This window comes from Mesoplodon bidens, assembly GCF_964165515.1.
Source record: "Mesoplodon bidens genome assembly, chromosome: 7".
In the NCBI taxonomy this organism is placed as follows: domain Eukaryota; kingdom Metazoa; phylum Chordata; class Mammalia; order Artiodactyla; family Ziphiidae; genus Mesoplodon; species Mesoplodon bidens.
Window position 1 is genome coordinate 108813797 of NC_138164.1, and position 14088 is coordinate 108827884.

Below are 14088 nucleotides of genomic sequence, written 5' to 3' on the forward strand. Positions count from 1 at the left end.
GCTCAGAGTCACACCGCCTAACCCTGCCTGACTCCCAGTCCAGGGCTCTTTCCCAAACACCCGGCTCCTCACCCTCACCTGTACCCCTCCGTGTTCTGATATCTGCAACACTGTCACAGAGTTACACCCTTCCCTGGAGATCCAGACCCTTTAGACAACTCCCCACTCTCCTTGGACAACTCAGAGAAACCTCAAACCCCAGTTCCCCATCCCATTTCCCCTCTTTCACACCTGATGCACATCAGACCAATCAAACCCAATTCAAATCAAATTCCCTGTCTGCTTAAAACCCTCTGGTGGCTCATGATAAAGATCATACTTCCCCCACCAATGAGCCCCTATGGGTCCCCAGCCTTACTTCACATGTAATAAATTTAAAAGGATTTAAATCACACAATGTCCTTGGATTGTCATGGAATTAAATTAGAAATCAGTAACAGAGGCATATCTAGAAAACCTGTTCAAACTGAAAAACATACTTCTAAATAACCATGGGTCAAAGAAGAAATCACAAAGGAAATTAGAAAATATCTTGAGCTGGATGAAAAAAATTTAAATCATGTGTCAGAATTTATGGTGTGAATATAAAGCAGTGATTAGAGGAAATTTTATATAGTTAAGGGCTCACATTAGAAAGGAAGAAAGTGAGAGGGCAGACAGCAGAAGCAAGAAGAACTACAATTCTGCAGCTTGTGGAAGGAAAACCACATTCACAGAAAGACAGACAAAATGAAAAGGCAGAGGACTTTGTACCACATGAAGGAACAAGATAAAACCCCAGAAAAACAACTAAATGAAGGAGAGATAGGCAACCTTCCAGAAAAAGAATTCAGAATAATGATAATGAAGATGATCCAGGACCTTGGAAAAAGAATGGAGGCCAAGATCAAGAAGATGCAAGAAATGGGGCTTCCCTGGTGGCACAGTGGTTGGGAGTCTGCCTGCCGATGCAGGGGACGCGGGTTCGCACCCCGGTCCAGGAAGATCCCACATGCCGCGGAGCGGCTGGGCCCGTGAGCCATGGCCGCTGAGCCTGCGCGTCCAGAGCCTGTGCTCCGCAACGGGAGAGGCCACAACAGTGAGAGGCCCATGTACCGCAAAAAAAAAAAAAAAGATGCAAGAGACGTTTAACAAAGACCTAGAAGAATTAAAGAACAAACAAACAGAGATAAACCATACAATAACTGAAATAAAAAATACATTAGAAGGAATCAATAGCAGAATACCTAAGGCAGAAGAACAGATAAGTGACCTGGAAGACAGAATGGTGGAATTCACTGCCACAGAAGAGAATAAAGAAAAAAGAATGATGATGAGAAATGAAGACAGCCTAAGAGACCTCTGGGACAACATTAAACACAACAACATTTGCATTATAGGGGTCCCAAAAGGAGAAGAGAGAGAGAAAGGACCTGAGAAAACATTTGAAGAGATTATAGTCGAAAATTCCCTAACATGGGAAAGGAAATAGGTACCCAAATCCAGGAAGTGCAGAGAGTCCCAGGCAGGATAAACTCAAGGAGAAAAGTGCTGAGACACCTAGTAATCAAACTGACAAAATTTAAAGACAAAGAAAAATTATTGAAAGCAACAAGGGGAAAACGCCAAATAATATACAAGGGAACTCCCATAAGGTTAACAGCTGATTTCTCAGCAGACACTCTACAAGCCAGAAGGGAGTGGCATGATATACTTAAAGTGATGAAAGGGAAGAAGCTACAACCAAGATTACTCTGCCCAGCAAGGATCTCATTCAGATTCGACAGAGAAATCAAAAGCTTTACAGACAAGCAAAAGCTAAGAGAATTCAACACCACCAAACCAGCTCTACAAGAAATGCTAAAGGAACTTCTCTAAGTGGGAAACACAAGAGCAGAAAAGGACCTACAAAAACAAACCCATAACAATTAAGAAAATGGTCATAGGAACATACATATGGATAATTACCTTAAACATGAATGGATTAAATGCTCCAACTAAAAGACACAGGCTCACTGAATGGATACCAAAAAAAGACCCATATATAGCTGTCTACAAGAGACCCACTTCACACCTAGGGACACATACAGACTGAAAGTGAGGGGATGGAAAAAGATATTCCATGCAAATGAAAATCAAAAGAAAGCTGGAGTAGCAATACTCATATCAGATAAAAATAGACTTTAAAATGAAGAATGTTACAAGAGACAAGGAAGGACACTACATAATGATCAAGGGATCAATCCAAGAAGAAGATATAACAATTGTAAATATTTATGCACCCAACATAGGATCACATCAATACATATGGCAACTGCTAACAGCTATAAAAGAGGAAATCAACAGAAACACAATAATAGTGGGGGACTTTAACACCTCACTTACACCAGTGGACAAATCATCCAGACAGAAAATTAATAAGAAAATACAAGCTTTAAATGACACAATAGACCAGATAGATTTAATTGATATTTATAGGACATTCCATCCCAAAACAGCAGATTACACTTTCTTCTCAAGTGCACATGGAACATTCTCCAGGATAGATCACATCTTGGGTCACAAATCATGCCTTGGTAAATTTAAGAAAATTGAAATCACATCAAGCATCTTTTCCAGCCACAATGCTATGAGATTAGAAATCAATTACAGGGAAAAAAAAATGTAAAAAACACAAACACATGGAGGCTAAACAATACAATACTAAATAACCAGAGATCACTGAAGCAATCAAAGAAGAAATCAAAAAATACCTAGAGACAAATGACAATGAAAACACTATGATCCAAAACCTATAGGATGCAGCAAAAGCAGTTCTAAGAGGGAAGTTTATAGCTATACAAGCCTATCTCAAGAAACAAGAAAAATCTCAAATAAGCAATCTAACCTTACACCTAAAGGAACTACAGAAAGAAGAACAAACAAAACCCGAAGTTAGCAGAAGCAAAGAAATGATAAAGATCAGAGCAGAAATAAATGAAATAGAAACAAAGAAAACAATAGCAAAGATCAATAAAACTAAAAGCTGGTTCTTTGAGAAGATAAACAGAATTGATAAACCTTTAGCCAGACTCATCAAGAAAAAGAGGGAGAGGACTCAAATCAATAAAATTAGAAATGAAAAAGGAGAAGTTACAACAGAAATACAAAGTATCATAAGAGACTCCTACAAGCAACTCTATGCCAATAAAATGGACAACCTGGAAGAAATGGGCAAATTCTTAGAAAGGTATAACCTTACAAGACTGAATCACGAAGAAATAGAAAATATGAACAGACCAATCACAAGTAATGAAATTGAAACTGTGATTAAAAATCTTCCAACAAATAAAAGTCCAGGACCAGATGGCTTCACTGGCGAATTCTATCAAACATTTAGAGAAGAGCTAACACACATCCTTCTCAAACTCTTCCAAAAATTTTCAGAGAAAGGAACACTCCCAAACAAACTCATTCTATGAGGCCACCATCACCCTGATACCAAAACCAGACAAAGATACTACAAAAAAAGAAAATTACAGACCAGTATCACTGATGAATATAGACGCAAAAATCCTCAACAAAATACTATCAAACAGAATCCAACAACACATTAAAAGGATCATACACCATGATCAAGTGGGATTTATCACAGGGATGCAAGGATTCTTCAATATATGCAAATCAATCAATGTGATATACCATATTAAAAAACTGAAGAATAAAAACCATATGATCTTCTCAATAGATGCAGAAAAAGCTTTTGACAAAATTCAACACCCATTTATGATAACAACTCTCCAGAAAGTGGCCATAGAGGGAACCTACCTCAACATAATAGAGGCCCTATACAACAAAGCCACAGCAAACATCATTCTCAATGGTGAAAAACTGAAAGCATTTCCTCTAAGATCAGGAACAAGACAAGGATGTCCACTCTAGCCACTATTGTTCAACATAGTTTTGGTCGTCCTAGCCACAGCAATCAGAGAAGAAAAAGAAATAAAAAGAATACAAATTGGAAAAGAAGAAGTAAAACTCTCACTGTTTGCAGATGACATGATACTATACATAGAGAATCCTAAAGATGCCACCAGAAAGCTACTAGAACTAATCAATGAATTTGGTAAAGTTGCAGGATATAAAATTAATGCACAGAAATATCTTGCATTCCTATATACTAACAACGAAAGATCAGAAAGAGAAATTAAGGAAACAATCCCATTCGCCTTTGCAACAATAAGAATAAAATACCCAGGAATAAACCTACCTAAGGAGGTAAAAGACCTATACTCAGAAAACTATAAGACACTGATGAAAGAAATCAAAGATGATACAGATGGAGAGATATACCATGTTCTTGGATTAGAAGAATCAATATTGTGAAAATGACTATACTACCCAAAGCAGTCTACAGATTCAATGCAATCCCTATCAAATTACCAATGGCAATTTTTACAGGACTAGAGCAAAAAATCTTAAAATCTGTATGGAGACACAAAAGACCCCCAAATAGCCAAAGCAGCCTTGAGGGGAAAATAACGGAGCTGGAGGAATCAGATTCCCTGACTTCAGTCTATACTGCAAAGCTACAGTAATCAAGACAATATGGTACCGGCACAAAAACAGAAATATAGATCAATGGAACAGGAGAGAAAGCCCAGAGATAAACCCACACACATATGGTCAACTAATCTATGACAAAGGAGGCAAGGATATACAATGGAGAAAAGACAGTCTCTTCAATAAGTGGTGCTGGGAAAACTGGACAGCTACATGTAAAAGAATGAAATTAGAACACTCCCCAACACCATATACAAAAATAAACTAAAAATGGATTAGAGACCTAAATGTAAGACCAGACACTATAAAACTCTTAGAGGAAAACAGGAAGAACACTCTTTGACATAAATCACAGCATGATCTTTTTTGATCCACCTCCTAGTGTAATGGAAATAAAAACAAAAATAAACAAGTGGGACCTAATGAAACTTCAAAGCTTTTGAAAGCAAAGGAAAATACAAATAAGACGAAAAGGCAACCCTCAGAATGGGAGAGAATATTTGCAAATGAATCAACCGACAAAGGATTAATCTCCAAAATATATAAACAGCTTATGCAGCTCAATATTAAAAAAAAAAAAAAACGAATCCACAAATGGGCAGAAGCCCTAAATAGACATTTCTCCAAAGAAGACTTACAGATGGCCAAGAAGCACATGAAAAGCTGCTCAACATCACTAATTATTAGAGAAATGCAAATCAAAACTACAGTGAGGTATCACCTCACACCAGTTAGAATGGGCATCATCAGAAAATCTACAAACAACAAATGCTGGAGACGGTGTGGAGAAAAGGGAACCCTCTTGCACTGTTGGTGAGAATGGAAATTGACACAGCCACTATGGAGAACAGTATGGAGGTTCCTTTAAAAACTAAAAATAGAATTACCATATGATCCAGCAATCCCACTACTGGGCATATACCCAGAGAAAACCATAATTCAAAAAGACACATGCACCCCAATGTTCATTGCAGCACTATTTACAATAGCCAGGTCATGGAAGCAACCTAAATGCCCATCGACAGACGAATGGATAAAGAAGATGTGGTACATATATACAATGGAATATTACTCAGCCATAAAAAGGAACGAAATTGGGTCATTTGTAGAGACCTGGATGGATCTAGAGACTGTCATACAGAGTGAAGTAAGTCAGAAAGAGAAAAACAAATATCGTATATTAACACATATATGTGGAACCTAGAAAAGTGATACAGGTGAACCGGTTTACAAGGCAGAAATAGAGACACAGATGTAGAGAACAAAGGTATGGACACCAAGGGGGTAAAGTGGCAGGGTGGGGGACGTGTGGGGTGGGATGAACTGGGGGATTGGGATTGACTTATATACACTAATATGTATAAAATAGATAACTAATAAGAACCTACTATATAAAAATAAAATAAAATTCAAAAAAATGATTTTAAATAAAAAGAAAGCAAGAAACTCTCGGGACTTTCCTGGTGGTGCAGTGGTTAAGAATCCGCCTGCCAATGCAGGGGACATGGGTTCAAGCCCTGGTCCAGGAAGATCCCACATGCCATGGAGCAACTAAGCCCATGTGCCACAACTACTGAGCCTGTGCTCTAGAGCCCGTGCTCCGCAACAAGAGAAGCCACCGCAATAAGAAGACCATGCACTGCAACGAAGGGTAGCCCCCGCTCGCCGCAACTAGAGAAAGCCCGCACGCAGCAACAAAGACCCAACACAGCCAAAAATAAAATAAAATTTTTAAAATTAATTAATTAATTAAAAAAGAAAAGAGGAACAGAGTTGGACAACTTGTGTTTGATATAATAGAATCAAGAATTCAGATAGAGCCATGCATAAATGATTAATTGATTCTCAGCCAAGGTGTCAAATGAATTAAACTGGGAAAGGATAATCTTTTATGGCAAATGATGCTGGAACAGTTGGATAGCCATAGAAAAGAAGAGAAAAGAAAAGAAGAAAAGAAAAGGAGAGAGAAAGAGGGATGGGCAGGAAAGAAAGAGAGAGAAAGGAAGAAAGAAGGAGGGAGGAAGGGAGGAAAGAAGGAAGGAAGGAAGAGAGGGAGGGAGGAAGGAAAGAAAGAAAGGAGGGGAGAAGAAACTCAACCCTACTTCACACCGTATGCAAAAATGAACTTTAACTTTTATTTATTTATTTATTTATTTATTTATTTATTTATTGGCTGCATTGGGTCTTTGTTGCTGTGCGCGGGCTTTAGTCGCGGCGAGCAGGGGCTACTCTTCGTTGTGGTGCACGGGCTTCTCATTGCGGTGGCTTCTCTTGTTGTGGAGCACAGGCTCTAGACATGCGGGCTTCAGTAGTTGTGGCTCACGGGCTCTAGAGCGCAGGCTCAGTAGTTGTGGCGCATGGGCTTAATTGTCCCGCGGCACGTGGAATCTTCGCGGACCAGGGCTCAAACCCGTGTCCCCTGCATTGGCAGGCAGCTTCTTAAGCACTGCACCACCAGGGAAGTCCCCCCAAATTAACTTTAAATGTATCATAGACCTAAACATAAGAGTTAAAATTATAACACTTTCAGAAGTTTAGAAAACTGGAGAAAATCTTAGCCACCTTGGGCTGGGCAAAGATATCGCAAAGATATCTTCAATAGAACACCAAAAATGAGCTATAGAAGAAAAAAATGATATATTGGATTTCATAAAACAAAACTTCTGCTTTCCAAAGAGACTGTAAAGAGACTGTTACAAAAACAAAATGGCAAGCCACAAACTTCGGAGAAGACATTTGAAAAATCTATATTTGACAAAGGACTTCTATCTAGAAAAGATAGAGACCACTGACAACTCAACAATAAAAAAAGTTCATCCGATTTTAAAACAGGGCAAAAGGTTTGAACAGATGCTTCACCAAAGAGGAGCTAGGGAAGACAAATAAGCAAACGAAAAGATGCTCTACACCGTTAGGGAGATGCAAATTAAAACCACCACACACCCAAGAAGGGCAAAAATTTATAAGACCAAGTGTTGGTGAGAATGGAGAACAGCGTGGCAGTTTCTTAGAAACTTACACCTATGCCAGCCGTATGACACAGACACTCCACTGTTTTTATTTACCAACAGCAATGGGAGAATTTGCCCACTCGAAGACATGCGCTTGAGTGTCCACAGCAGCTTTATTTGCAGCTGCCAAAATCTGGAAACAACCCAAATGTCAGTCAACAGATGAACAGGTAACAAATTTTGCTATATCTATACAATGACATACAAATTACATAAAACATGTACTTTTATAACATGTTAGAAAACAACGCAAACTAATCTTTAGGGACAGAAAGCAGATTAGCGGTTGTCCAAGACAGGGGGAGGGGAGGGAAGGATGGATTTCCAAGGTGCAACAGGGAATCTTTGGGGTGATGGATACATTCATTACCTTGATTATGGAGGTGGTTTCACAGGTGCGTGGATATGTCAAAAAGCATTAAATTGCACACATTTTTTGTAAACTTAAATAAGTACAGTCAATTATCCTCAAGAAAACTGTAATTAAATTTAAAAATTATAATCAAACAAACACTCATGTATTTAAGAAATACGGCCTTGCAAGTACTTAGCAGCCCCCTGGGTGGCCCCCCGACCTGTGACCCAAGGTAACCGCTGGCCTACATTCTCGTGTTTTCCTCATAAATGTGCCACCTACTCACACATTCCTCAACGGCATGCTCTTTGTTGACAACAGCATGGAATCCCGTTGTCTTCAACCACTTCTTTCAACAACAGTGTTACGTGTTTGAGATACAACCTCGTCGATGATTGATCGTGGCTGTGGTTTTCTCCTTTTCTCCCCTTTATTCATTTATTAAGCTTGAAAGCAAACCTCAGGCAGCAGCAAATCTGCAGGGGGACAGCTCCCAGCTCAACTGAGGCCACAGGTGCTTGGCAGGAGGCCGGTGTAGCCCAGGGGCACAAGTATGGGGGACAGAGTGGGCTCTGGGGTCATGCAGGTGGCAGGGCATTTTACCGAGACGGGTGACGTGTTTTCCCCTAGGGGAGAGTGAGGGTTGTGAACTCACACATCTGGGGAGACCAGGCAGGTGGAGAGCCCAAGGGGGGTGGGGGCCGTGACTACCCAGACCCAACCATTGTCGCCCTGGAGCTTGTGAGCCCAGGGGCGTCAATCAGTCAGAGGACACAATTTTTATGTGAAATCTCCAAAATGTTCGACGTTGGCTCAATTGTTGAAAACACAGCATTTGGGCCAGAGGTGTCTGGAGGAGACAAGCCACTCTCCTCTTCCAGCCTCACCAGCCTGGATGCTCAGCTCCATCCCCATCGGGCATGAGGCTCCTCCCTCCTCCGTGAGGTCATCCTGACCGTCAGCTGGGGGCCCCGCCCACCCCTCCCTGTTGCCTCCACGCCCTCTTGGTTTCCTCCATCACCCTTAGAATCTGTCTTCACGAAATTAGTGGCTGGGGAGCCAGTAGAGATGTGGCCCCCTCCCTCCACCCTGCAGGCTGGAATGCTTCTGTCTTGTTCTCACCACATGCCCAGAGCTTTGCTCCAGGGCCCAACTCAAGGTACCCAATAATTGTTCGTTGGGTGAATGAATGATGAATGAATGAATGAATGAATGAATGAATGGGAGAGAAGAGAGTGAGGAGGCTGAAGAGAGCGGCCCGTTGTTCAGCGGGGTTTCCATTCCGTTTGCCTCCACCTGCCGAAAGCCTGACCCTTCCTGGGGTCCATGGGGACAGCCCCGAGCACCCCCCAAGTTAGGGTGTGGGCCCACCACCTATCCACAAACACCCCCTTTCCCACCCCCTCCTCCTGGCACAGACGTCAGAACTCGCTACCCGCCCACGCCCCTCCCTCCCATGGCATCATCGTGTTCTCTGGGCCCTCACTGGGTCCACCAAAGCCCTCTCCTGGGACATTTCTAAGGAAAATGGAGAAAGAAAATCAGCCCTCTTTGGGGGTGGAGCAGCGAGAATTGACATCCTGGGGTGATGGCTGCCACGCTTTCCCCTGTGTGGAGGAAACAGATCTGCAGCAAGAGGGAAGTGGAAACAAGGGACAGAGGAGGGACGCAGCCCCCAGGCCCCCAGTGCAACTCTCCCCTGGTCTCATGCGGGCTGGGGACAGTGTTGGTCCCAACCCAAAGCCTGGTGATGCTGCGCTGGGGTCCTGGGCCTGGCACAGAGGGTGGGGGCAAGGCACCCACAGGAGCCATGCGTGTCCCTTCAGGCTCAGTGGGTGGCAGGGGCCCTGCTGAGGCTGTGTGCCCAGCTGGGTCCCTGGGGAGGTGCTAATGGAGCACCAGTTACACATGTGGCATGTTTAGTCCTCAGAGCTGAGAACTGACTTCTCAGGGGTACGGCTGTCTTGGCTTGGGAAACTCCCTTGGCTAGGTCAGGTGGGCCAAGGTGAGACCCTGAGGACACCAGTTTTTGCAGGAGAAACAGCAGCAAAAGAGAAGACAGAATGATCCTGGGGCGGGAGAAAACTGCTGAGAGAGGGTAAGGCGGAGGCTGCCCAGTGAACCCAGAGGCAAGGGCATCCAGCAAGCAAGGCTGTCCAGTTCCACCCGGGCATGTTCTCATGGCTGCAGGAAAACATGCCCTCTGTCTCCTTAAGCCTCTAGGATTTAGGCAAATGGTGCATATGTGTGTGGGCGCGTGTGTGTGTTTGTGTAAATAAAGGCTGGGGGCTGACATTCAGTTTCCAAGGTACAGACCCATCCAGGATAGAACCATAGGAAATCATAAGCCCGTGGTAGACAGCGACAACAGCAGGACAGGAAGTAACCAGGAGCCTGGAAGTCCCACCTTCACCCTCCCCGCAAAACCCTCCTTCATTTTGTTCAAATAGCACAGATGGGGAGAGAGCCCAAAGGTCCAGTCCCCCTGACATCTGCATTGCAGATGTTCTTCCTCGAAAAATAAGAGTTCTTCGTTAAAACTGGCAAGCAACATTAGCTATATGTGAAAAGATGAATCACATTTTGACTTAGATTTACGCCAGCCTCACTCCATGGTGTACAGTTTAGTGCTTGTCCTTCAAACAACATCTATCCCTGCCTGACCTGAGCCTGGACCGAACCCCACTCCCTATGAGCCCTTCTCAAGTTGGTCTCTGGGGTTCCCTATGTGTCTCCCACAGTCCTCATGGTCAAAAAACATGATGAGGAGGAGGAGGATGACATTAATAACAGGCGTTCACTGCTCATCAGGGACTGTTATAAGTGATCTACATAAACTTATTTAGTCCTCACAGAGCTTTATGAGATCAGAACTATTATCATCCCCATTTTACAGAGGAGAAAACTGAGGCATAATGCCTTTTCTAAGGCCACACAGATTGGGCACAGTAGGAATTCAAATCCAGACAGCCTACTCCCAAATCTGTGTGAGTAACCATCGAATCACACTGCCTCTCGTTTCAGGAGAATTCAGGGGTTTTTTAAAACCATGGCCGGCACTGGCTACTCTGATCTCAGGCCGTGCGTGTCTCATCCACAGAAGCAGAAAATAAAGCTTCTGACTGCACGGTGTGTTTGCACATTGCCGGCCAAATCCTGCCACTGTGTTTTACAGTGAAATGAGAGGGATTTTGCCAAAATCCATGCCACGCTTTCACTTACACTCCCCGCAGCTTTTCCTTGCATCCACCTAAAATGACTCTTCTTAACAATAGGCTACAGGGCTTCCCTGGTGGCGCAGTGGTTAAGAATACGCCTGCCAATGCAGGGGACACAGGTTCGAGCCCTCATCCAAGAAGATCCCACGTGCCGCGGAGCAGCTAAGCCCGGGCACCACAACTACTGAGGCCCACGCGTCACAACTACTGAAGCCCGCGCACCTAGAGCCTGTGCTCTGCAACAAGAGAAGCCACCGCAATGAGAAGCCTGCGCACCACAAGGAAGAGTAACCCCCACTCGCCGCAACTAGAGAAAGTCCGTGCACAGCAACGAAGACCCAACACAACAAAAATAAATAAAATAAAATAAATAAATTTATAAAACAGTGGTCCCCAAACTTAAAAAAAAAAAAGGCTGCAACTCACAAAATCAAAGAGACAGCGCTCTGCTAGAGGACCAGGCGTTCCTAAGAATGCAGCTAAACCAGCATATGACTTACTCAGCAAAGATGTTGAAATCCTAAAGGCCGAGAACCAGGGGGGCCAGCAGGGGTGGTCCGGACCCCTGGAACAGGGGCCCCGTGGCATGGGTTCCAGGGAAATCGTGCAAGGGCTGGGGGAGCCAGCCGTTTACATCCAGCCTTGTTAAAATGTGCCAGCTGGTCGCTGCCAGCTGTGGTCAAGACCCTGCGCAGAGTGGGGCAAAGTTCATCCTGTTTGAGCAGCTCGCATTCTGACGAGGCTTATTCCGACTGGCTGGTTAACATCTCCCCATTGCATTTTAACATGAAATATCTTTTTGACGCAGCAAGGAGAGCGAAGTCCCTTTGGTGAAGGCAGGCTAAGCTTGCAGGAGCCGCCAGGCACATGAAAGGGAAGGAGCCGGAGCCACGGCTGCCCAAAGCTCTCCTTGACCTACTTAGAGCTGATCTGTTCCATGGGCCAGAGGAACCCTGGGATGGGGGGGAGGGGGGAAGGGAGGGGGGAAGGGAAGGGGGAGGGCGGGGGAGGGGGAGGGGTGGCTCCTGGGAGGGCGAAACAAACGGGGGCTGTGACCAGGGCTGTGTCCAATTAAAGCCATGCTATACTCACCCCCAAGCTTTGGCCACCTGCCCGAGATGCTGCTGAGCCAGCGGCCCGCGGCACCCTCTCCACCACTGTGCGGCCTCCACGTGGGCGGTGGGTGCACACAGGTGGCCCAGTCTCGCCTGCTCCCAGGGGTCAGCAGCCTCGAAGCCAGAGGAAAATGCATTTCAATGCAGCCAGTGCCTGTGACTGCTCTGGAGAGATGCCTGGGGCAGGAAGCAGGGATTCTCTTGATGAGTGCCCACTGGATACCAGGCAGGTGCCACACACGGTGCCCCAGAGGTGGGAACGGGTGACTCTGGAAGTTAGCTTGGAGGGAAGGCTACTTTTCTGTCTGGTAAAACCTTTTATTGGGCCTTTTGGCTACAGAACGGTAAAGCTAGAGTCTGGTCCAGAAGCAGAAGAGGTCAAGCTGGCAGCATCAGGAAGTAAATGGATCTCTTCCCCGGCCCCTGAAGGGCTATGAGAGGGATTGATTTGGGGCTCCCTCTAAGGAGGTTCTGAGCTAGGGGAAGGGGGCCCTTGGGCTCAAGGAAGAGAGGATGTGAGGGAAGGAGCTGCTGATCTGACGGAGCAGGAGGCCAGGGAGAGGGCAAGGATGCTGAGGCAAGGATGCTACCTGGTGTCCTCTTTTGCTACCCGAAAACCTTCAGCCAATCTCAGGAGTTAAAAACATAAACACTGGAGCTGGACTGACCTGGACTGGAGTCCTGATTCTGCCACAGAGTAGCTGTATGACCCAGACTCAGCTCTGCGAGCCTCAGTTTTCACATCTGTAAAAATGGGTATAAGGGGCTTCCCTGGTGGCGCAGTGGTTGAGAGTCCGCCTGCTGATGCAGGGGACACGGGTTCGTGCCCTAGTCTGGGAAGATCCCACATGCCGCGGAGTGGCTGGGCCCGTGAGCCATGGCCGCTGAGCCTGCGCATCCAGAGCCTGTGCTCCGCAACGGGAGAGGCCACAACAGTGAGAGGCCTGCGTACCGAAAAAAAAAAAAAAAAGGTATAAGAATCATATATCTAATTAAAAGGGTTGTCAGAAGGATTAAATGAGTTATTACAGGAAGAGGACTTAGAATTATGCCCAACACATATAAAGACTCAATATATCACTTATATGTGGAATCTAAAAAAGGAAAACTTAGAGAAACAGAGTAGAGTGGCGGTTACCAGGGGCTGGGGGCATAGGGGAAATGGAAGATGTTGGTTAAAGGGTACAAACTTCCAGTTATAAGATTAACAAGTTTGGGGATCTAACGTACAGCATGGTGATTATAGCTAATAATACCGTATCATATGCTTGAATGTTACTAAGAGAGTAGATCTTACACGTTCTCACCACAAAAAGGAATGGTAACTATGTGACGGGTTGGAGGCGGCAGCTAATATATGGTGGTCCTCATTTTGCAATTTATAAAAGTATCGGATCAACTCATTGTACGCCTTAAACTTACACAATGTTACTTGTCAATTACATTTCAATAAAGCTTGGTGGGGGGAGCATTAATGAGACCGTTAGGTATCATCATCATCATTGTCATCTTCCTCACCACAACCAATACCACCACCAGCATCATCAGCATCACCAGCATCATCTTCATTAAGCCTTGAGGCATCTCTCAGCTGTTCTACAGGGAATTCTGAGTTGAGCCTGTGGCCACATTTGGGGCACATTTGGTAGTAATGAGTAATGGGCCCAGTGCGTTTTTCCAGGAAGGTGGTGGCCCAGACTTTCAGAACTGCCATGAAGAGCAGTTTGGAAAAAGTAACACCCAGGAGACCAGATCTTCGGAGGTTCTGGAGAAGGATTTGGAATTCCAGGCATCACATGTGTCGGGGGCTCTAATTACTTGGACACTCTGGCAGCGGGAGAAGGTGAGGACCCTCAAAGAGCCATGAC